Source organism: Bactrocera latifrons, unplaced genomic scaffold (assembly GCF_001853355.1).
Source record: "Bactrocera latifrons isolate USDA-ARS-PBARC rearing strain unplaced genomic scaffold, ASM185335v1 scaffold_359, whole genome shotgun sequence".
NCBI classification, from domain to species: Eukaryota; Metazoa; Arthropoda; class Insecta; order Diptera; family Tephritidae; genus Bactrocera; species Bactrocera latifrons.
The window spans coordinates 55,924-65,512 of record NW_017537000.1 but is presented as its reverse complement, the minus strand read 5'-3'; positions in this window follow the sequence as shown (position 1 = coordinate 65,512).

The following is a 9,589-nucleotide window of genomic DNA, read 5'->3' as shown; positions in this document are numbered from 1 at the left end:
CCGCGCGCTTTAATGCCGGTGGCATTTTTGTTTTGCTGTTGGCCAATAAACAAAACAAAGTTGAGTTGTGTGCGGTAAACAGGAACAAAATTGATAAACAGCCGTCGCTTTATTAACGGCACAACTATAGCTTTGTAAGTTTTCTTAGAGATTTGAATTTGTGGTGCAGATCACACAGGTCATCCACATTTAGCTGAACTAAATAACAATTTAATGGTATCGCTTATCATTGCTCGAGTATTCTCTCACAATTTTTAAGCGCAACGCTGGCCGAGTTCTTTACCGCTACATTTATCGGAACAGAGACGGTTCGACTTTTGTTTGATTTACCTTCAGATTCTATATGCGCGACGGTTGGAGCTACAGACTATATAACTACACCAGCTGATGACCAACAGGTTGCTCGGACTCTTCGTTAATATAAGAATATCCTTCAAAATAGGATTCTCTACGTCGATGCACCGCGCGATTTCCAATTATTGAAACCGTCACGGAAGGCATTCTCCTGAATAGCCTTGAGAGCCGAGGTGCATGCTGCTTGGATCCCTCTGTCGTCTCAAAATGCTTGCCTTTCATCGGCCTTTTCAGGCAAGGAAACAAAAAAAAAAAAAAAAAGTCCGGAGAGCCACATGTGGGCAGTAAGGCGGCTGCGGAAGCGTTGGGATTTTGTTAGGTAGCTGTTCACAAGAAAGTCGGTGTGAGCCGGCGGACTTCCATCGGCTGCGATGTTTTATGGGACCCGATTTACCCTTCCTTTGAGTCTTGAGGACTTCCACGTAAAACTTGGCGTTGACGGTTTTTCCAGGAGGAAAGACGAATGCATTTGATGTGCAAAAACACAATGAGCGTCGTTTTCACTTTGGATTTGCTCATTCATCAGCGACCTCTTCCCGACCCTCCCAAAAAGTCTGGTGCTACCGAAATGTCATGGACTCAAGCTGCTAATCGAATGTCTGAGTCATGACATTACAGGCAGCTGTCGTCCAGCGAAAGCTGATGTATTTAACCCCACCTTGTGATGGACTCCTTTATCTGTAACCTCAGATGAAGTTGAGGAATTTAACAACGAAGTTCTTCATTTCTTCAGACGAGAGTGTTGCCACCGGCGAGCACAACGATTCGTTAAGCTTTCGCATCCATGTAGACTTCGACCAAGAAAGCGCTGGGTGCTTAAACGAGGAAATGGAAGAAGAGCTTTTGCGTACTCCTGAGCAGGTGACCGATGATGCCAACTTTGTTAGCAAGAGGTGGGTGCCAGAAGAAGTCAAGCATTAAGGGCTGTAAGTAAAAGTTTAATACAAGGCGGCGGTTGGGATATGTGGCCGAACCGAGGGCAAGTCTAAGATCAATGAAGAGAAGGTGAAACGATTGGAAAATTTTTCCCAAACTGCTGGACTGATCGACTTTAAATTTTCACACAACCTTTTTCAATATATTTGTCAGGTCAGGAGGTTCTGCTGGAGTTCGCGTACGTGATAGAGGGAATTCAAAACGAATCACTGATTCATGACGTGGATCCAAAAAAAAAAAAAAAAAATGGTTGAAGGGTTTCCTTCACCGATCCTGGTGTATTTTATGTTGAGATCGCATCCTAAGTCCCTTGTGTCCAGAATTTCGAGACATCGAGTATCGCGACACATTTGTGGATGCGTCATGTACGTTTGTACCACAAATACATAGTTTGTTCGATTCGCCACTCTACAACACTCGGCTAATATTAAACATAACTCTGGCGCAGTATCATAGCCATGTTTGTTGACTTCGGTTAAAACAAAAAAAAAAAAAAAAAAAAAAAAAAAAAAAAAAAAAAAAAAAAAAAAAAAAAAAAATAATAATAATAATAATAGTCGGCAGGACCTGCACTAGAGCTTCCTACAAAACTTCAACAGTGGCAGCTGACTTAAGGCTTAAACCAAGCTACATCTTAAACAACGGAGTGGAGTCGCACATCATTATTCATTTTCATTTCATTCACACCCGGCGGTCATCCAGCCAACTGCTTCGGCCTCCTCAAGTAAACTCATTGCAGTATAAAAACGAACTGCCTGCACAACAGCCGATTAAGACATTTGTTGTAATTGAAGGATACCCACAAAGTTGTGTTGGTAAAGCGGCTTTCAAATTTAAGCGGATTTTCTACTTTAACAAAGTGAATAAATATCGTTGAAAAAAGTGTACGCAATGTTTGGAAGAATGTGTATTGCAGTAGACAGTGTTAGCCAACGCAAAAGGTTATGCGATCCAACCGGACAGCTACCGTTTCGGTGCGCCGCAGTCTTTTTTTGTAATAAATTGTTGCTTTTTTGTGTAGAAAAGTTTAAACAAAGAAAACACATTAAAAAGCGATTGCAATAAAAATAAGCGAATACAGCGAATACGCCCCAAAACACGCAGCAGCTAAGCAGCTTGTATTCAGGGCGGTCCGGCAAGGCCGAAGAAACCAGAAGTTACCAGAAGGCACACAAGAATGTAAGCAAGTGCAAGCCGAAAATTGCAATATTCTCGAAGCACGTATGTACGTTTATGTTCGGCTTTGCTTTGCAGCCAACGCGCGTGCGTTCATGTGAGTAATCCGCAGTCTCGAATTGAAATGTTGATGGGTGTGGGGTAAATCGCTTTCGGCTGCCACTGTTCTACGCGATTGCATCATAAAACTGCGATCTTGTATATAAGTAAAGCGCTGTATGTACGAGCATTTTTTGTTAAAATAACAACGGTCATGGCGGCAGTGATCAGCACAGCAGCGGCGGTAAGCTTAAAATCGGACATTGCCGCAGGACAGTCCGGACTGCGGATGTTTGTTTGTTTGCATTAATAATCAAAATACACAAGCAAATATTTCTGCTTGCATCTGCAGAATGGGGTAGATGTGTATAAGAGACAGCCGCAGGACAGTCCGGACTGCGGATGTTTGTTTGTTTGCATTAATAATCAAAATACACAAGCAAATATTTCTGCTTGCATCTGCAGAATGGGGTAGGACTTACTAAGTTTTTTGAAAGAAATATTTAAGGTTTAACAGTGCTGCTTTTCTTTAATGTTTTGTCTTCCTAAAATTCCAAACTTGCCCGATTCCAAAGTTGCAGTGAGGTATTTTTTAACTGAACTTATACTTATTGGCTGGCAATTTCAAAGCGCTATTATGTATTAAGAACTTCCAATAAAAACCATTAACACCTTTGTAGGCGCGTTTAGATTGGAAGGATTCATTATTCTTCGACCAAAATCGAGGGGGAAAAATCTGGACCAGACAAAAGGCGTGGTAAACTAGAAAAATGGAGTAGAAAGATCATATTCCAGCATAACAATAAGTGATTACCCAGAGATTTGTACGAAAATTTGAAATTCGATTCTGATTTCGATGTGCGGAACCGGGATCTACAGTTTTGCTAACTATAAGACATCTTTGTCTTAGAATTAGACTTCGATTTCGATGTGTGGATCCGGCAAACCATCAGACTCCTTTGCCCTCAAATTTGACTTTGATCTGGGATCTACGGTTTCGCAAACTACTTTGACATTGATTTCGATATGTATATCCGAGATCTACGGCTTTCTAAACTATTAGACGTCATTGTCTTAGAATTTGACTTTGATTTTGATGTCTGGATCCCGGATCTGCGATTTTGCAAACTGTAGGACTTTCTTTTCTTTGAATTTGACTCTAATATGGATGTGTGAATCCGGGATTTACAGTTTTGTAAATCTTCAGAATTCTTTGTTTTAGAATTTGACTCTAATTTCGATTTGTGGTTCCGGGATCTACGGTTTCCAAACGATCAGATATCTTTGCTCTAGAATTTGACATCGATTTCGATGTGTGGGTCCAGGATCTATGGTTTTGCAAACTATCAGACTTCTTTGTCTTAGAGTAAATTCAAATTTACCACTTTTTTTTAAACTCTGCGGAGACTTTTTCTGTGGTCCTTAGACTTCGTGAGTCATTCCAACCGATCTTGAATGACCCAACTTGTGTAGAAAAATTTCTAAGTTCTTCCTAGATATTTACCCAAAATTGTTTGTTTTTCTGGTTCTTAGACCTCGCGAACCATTTCAACTGATCCCCAATGAAGCATGCTCTTTGTTTGACGCTACTTAAAAATTTCAACTTCATCTAAATTCTTTCGAGACTATTTTATTCTCGTTAATATTAGGTTTATACTCTTCTGTGACGAAGTATATACCTCAAATATATACTAGATGCTGTGGAGCCCTACATACATATGTATATACACTTGTGGTAAAAGTTGCCAACTGCGTACGCTTTTTAACTGAACTCAGTGTCTTCACTGCCATCGAAGCTTTCTATAAGCTGGACGCCGAATCTGCCACAAGCACCACAGAAAATCAAAACAACAATATTGCAGTAAGCGGCAGCAGCAATAACAACATTTGATAATAACAACAGCTGCAAGCCACTAATAGCTGGGTAAGTGCATTCTTAATTTATGATGGAGGTATCAAATCGACCTCCTACCTACCTACATACAGACGTATACCGTACATATGTACATGTACGTATTGAGTGTAACACATACCTACGTACATATATAGCACAAAAACTGCTTAAAGCTTTGCAACACAATGGCAAGGCATTACCAAAGCCACAGACGCAGGGAGCGCTTAAGTGCCGACGAAATTGTCTAGACTTTAGACTATGTGTAGCATGGCTTGGCACCCTTTGCTGCTGCAATCAAAACAACAATTTTGTTTCTTTTGTTTTTGTTGCACTCTTTTACTGTACTTGCACACTTCATTCTGTTTGATGCTGTTGGTAATTTTCGGTGCCTCAATTTCGTATAAGTTTATATACATACGTACATATGTATGTGTGGCTTTGTGTATAAAGCTTAGAAGCATCGCATTAAATTAATGTCTTGATTAAGTTTACGCTTATTTTCCGCTGTAATTAGCTCTGCGGGCAATAATACTTAATAATAGAAACAAAAATAGATGTAAAGCCGTCAAAACAGAGAATAATTATTATTATATCTTCACAAACAACGATTAATGGAGCGACCGATTTTTAACGACATATTAGTCGAATCTTCAAGTTATTAATTTTTTACAAAAATTGTCAAAATACCATCTGTTGGTCCAAATGTGACTGGATCACTTAAACTTATATAGGGTTATGTATGTATATATGAATGATCAGTAAGACGAGATGAGATGAAATTTGGCTGACTATCTGTCTGCCCGTCTGTAAGTCCATCCGTGTACGTTGTAACTTGAATAAAAATGAAGATACCTTGACGAAACTTGCACACCCACAAACCGCCATCAAGGGAAAACCTATAAAATGTCAGTGATTTGGCACAGAGAATTGGAGGCACCTATGGAAAAAAATTTTGGAAAAGTGGGCATTGCCTGCCGTCCAATGTTTAATATAAATATCTCCTAAGCCACTTAAGTCACAAAAACCAGATTCACCTCACGCAAATATACTAAGAACTCTTACCGAATGTGTGAAAATGGATGATAATCCGCATCACTTCCCATATAATGGTAGTGTTAAAAACTACCGAAAGCGCGATAAATTAATAAGTACTTTAATACACCGGAGACATTCAATTTTACCCCCGAGACAGTATGAAAGAACTTTAAAGTAATCGGAGTAAACGATGAACGTGACACCGCCTACTTTTAGATGAAAACACATATCTTGAGACCCGCCCGACCGGTTTCAACCAACATGGCATTCTCCTGACATTGTTATGTTACAGTGGGAAGGCGAAATCGGACGAAAGTCATACCTACTTCCCATAAAAGACAATATTAAATATCATTTGAAATAATTAGTATTGCAGGATAAAACTTTGCACGAATAGTTCTTTTGAGAAGCTTATGACTTAAAATTGCCTAAATAGAACCATAACCCTACAAACTCCCAGGTACTCAATAAGTGGTCCCAGTGCTTATAGTTGACTATTTAACGCAAATATCGGTTTAATGTGCGAGATATATAATTGAAATTCAGAGAGAATCCTTTTCTGACAATAATATGTGGGTTGAATCGGGTCACAACTTTCCATATACCTATACCGCTTATATCAGATAATGTGTGAGTTAAATTTTAGAGAGCGAATTTTTCTCGTAAAGATGCACTTTTGTACTTAGAATGAATAAAATCAAGTGAAAACTCTTCATAAACAGCCCCCTGTCACTGACTGATCCATTTGATTTGCTTCCTTATCCAGTCAGACGAAAGCAGAACTAACGGCACGGATGTTGAGGCCAATGATATACAGTAGCCTTACACTCTTTTAAAAGATTGTGCCTTCTCGGTTCAGCTCTGTCGCTCGAATTATTCTCCAGCAGTAGATTGCAGAAGTCGCGAGATAGCGAGTAGCCTTGGCTGGAACCTCGTTTGGTATCGAACGGTTTAGAGAGGTCCTTTCAGAGCCTGAAGGAGCTTTTGGTATTGGTCAACGTCAGTTTAGACAGCCGTATTAGTTTTGTAGGGATACTAAATTTAGTCGAAAGCAGCTTTGATATCAACGAAGAGGTGGTGTGTATCAATCCCTTTTCCAAGATTTTGGACATAGTCTAATACTAATACACTAATAGCTGTTTCTTTACGGCGCCTAAAAATTTCCCGGAAATTTGTACCATGGAAAAAATTAAACTACGAGTTTGTTCTATATTTTGTGTTTCGAATGAAATGGCGGCTACAGATTCGTTGAAAATGTTGCAGAAGTGTTTTGGAGAGTCTACTTGAGAACGAGCAAAAGTATTTGAGTGACGAGTTCGTGGTCGTGGTCGTCATCAAAAATGTGCTTCATGACCTCAGATGGTTGGCTTCAAGGTACGAACTATTTACAAGTATGCAAGCTGCGAGCAATGTATTACATTTAGGAAGGTTAAAACTCGTTTTGCATATTCTTGCTGAAAGAGACTTCGGGAACATTTTGAAGAATGATTCCTTTTCATGAACTAAGCACCAAAATTGGTCTATACGGGATTCACAAATCTATCAGACTAACCGATCCTACTCTTCAAATGAAGATATTATTAAATGCAAACATATGTGTGCTCAAAAAATTACCAAAATAATAGCGAGTGATGGGCTAGTTCTTATTCGTAACTGTTTTGAGGCCCACTTAATGATTCCATGAACTCTAGAAGAAGAGAACAGTGCTAACTATAGCCTCAGGCTGGGTTTTGAATAATCTCTTCAAAAGCGAGCTTGGAACTCAGAGCTCCGTACTCAGTCGAGCTAATTTGCTAGAGCTAAAAATCAGATTAGTTTAACGTAATCACAGCATAATTAGCATGATGTATGTACTTATGTATTCGGGTGTGTAATTCGGCAAATACTCTTCAGTTCAGCTGCTGCTTAATCGTTTTTGATGCTTGAGCAACTCCATGGGAAAAGAAAATTACTTAATGCCACAGTGCGAAAGTACACATACACACACATACATATGGTTAACATAAAGTAAATATATATTTTTACGTATTTATATATATATATATATATATTTTTAAGTATGTACATTTGTATTTAAGTTCGGGTAAGTGGTAATGTAAGCGACCAACAAGTGTTTACATTTGACCCGAAAGAGAGGTGTTATTGCTGTTACGGCTAATTAAGATTTTTTGACCGCGTTCAAACATTACCGCTTAGCAGCAGCTAGAGACACTAGTCACAAACAAAAAACAATACATACATATTGTATATAGATGTGTATATATGTATGTATAGCAAACAAAAAGGTAAGGCAGAAACAAAAGTAAGAGATTATTKGGAACATCATTATTTAATGKACACATAKACATACATGTGTATGKATGTATATATTAAGGTGGTCACAAAAAAAAWGTTGTTTTTTTTCGTTTAAAAGTCTGAAAAATTAACTGCTTACAAAATGCTGTCTTATACTTAAAAATTTTTATGAAGGGTGATATATTTCAAGCTTCCCTGCTTTTTTAAGAAAAAGCACAGATTCTTCAATTTTAATGGAGAATGTTTATCATCATTCGAAAGAACATTATTTGGCATTTATTTCTTGAAAATTGTTCTTGTGGCTACGTCTCAGATAGTCGATCCGTTGAGTCCCATTTTCAATGACTCGTTCGAGCATTTCGAGTGGTAACTGGCAAATGACTCGTGTGATGTTTTGCTAGAAGGAAAGAATTGAAGCCGGATTGTCCGCATAGACTTTAGACTTTACATATCCTCACAGGAAGAAGTCTAGCAGTGTGATATCGTACGAGCTTGGTGGCTAATCGACCGGCCCAAACCTGAATTTATCTGCTCACCGAATGTTCTCTCAATAAATCCATTGATTGCTGCATTGTGTGGGAAGTGGCGTCATCTTGCTGAAACAAAATGTCGTCAAGATCACGAGCTTCAATTTCAGGCACCTAATAAACGGTTATCATGGCGCTATAATAACGCACAAAACAWGACGGTTACGTTTTCACTGGCATCCCTTTTGAAGAAACATGGAGCGACGATTGCATCGGCTCACAAACCACACCAAACCGTTKTTTTTYCTGGATGAAATGGCAGCTCTTGATTCTCTTCAGGTTATACCCATTGAGTCAGAAATGAGCGTCATCAATGAAATAAATTTGGCTCGAAAACGTCAGATCTTCTTGGAACTTTTCAAGAGCCCATAGAGCGATGCGATGTCGTTTGGGAAGGTCAAGCGGTTTCATTTCTTGCACAAGCTGTATTTTGTACGCTTCCAATTTAAGATCTCGACGTAAAATGCACCAGGTCGTTCAATACGTCAGTTCGAGTTGCTGCAATATTTTCTTCACAGTGTGCTGGATGTGGTCTATTCGGTCTATTTGAAAAAAGTATCTTTACTTCGGTCACCTATTATATATTATATGTAGGTATTCTTCCTATTAATATTAAGAGCTCAAACGTGGTGAGATTTTTTACGAAGTGTCTACAAACCTATTTTTCAGAGTATAAAATAAAAAAAAATAAAAAAAAATAAAAAAAAATTTTGAACCACCCTAGCGGCATATACCTACAATTTCATTAAGCCCTGTATTAGTGTGTACAATTGCACTTACATAATTATTGTTTCGGCAATTGTTTGTGTTGCTCTGTTATTTGTGTTGTTGTGCTGCTGTCGAGCTCACCTGRCTCTACATATGYRTGTATGTATGTRAGTTTATTGTTCTTGCTGTTTTTTTTATTCTTCTTGCGCTCAAGATCAAAGTGCCGCATTAAGGGGGAGCTACATCGTTGACTTTTTAATCTTCATGCTGGATTATTGACTAAAAATAATAATAACTTCCGCACCTAAGGCGGTGGCAAACTGCTCGYTGCGAACTGTGTTGGCGAAAAACATACAAACACAAAAATAAAATCTAAAAAACAAAATGAAAAAAATGTGAAAAAGAACGCCGAAAGCCGCAACAATTAATGCACTGACACGACTGTCGTCATGCGCTTGGGGAGGATTCAATTTTCTCACACCTTTTTGCCACAGCACCACTGGTCTTCAGCAAATCGCATTTTATGCGGTTGCGTATTTTATGCTTTGTTTTCATGTTTTCTTGAGACATTTAGGTACCTTTGTACAATAAAAAAAAACAAAAAAAAAAAATACAAAGAAAAAAA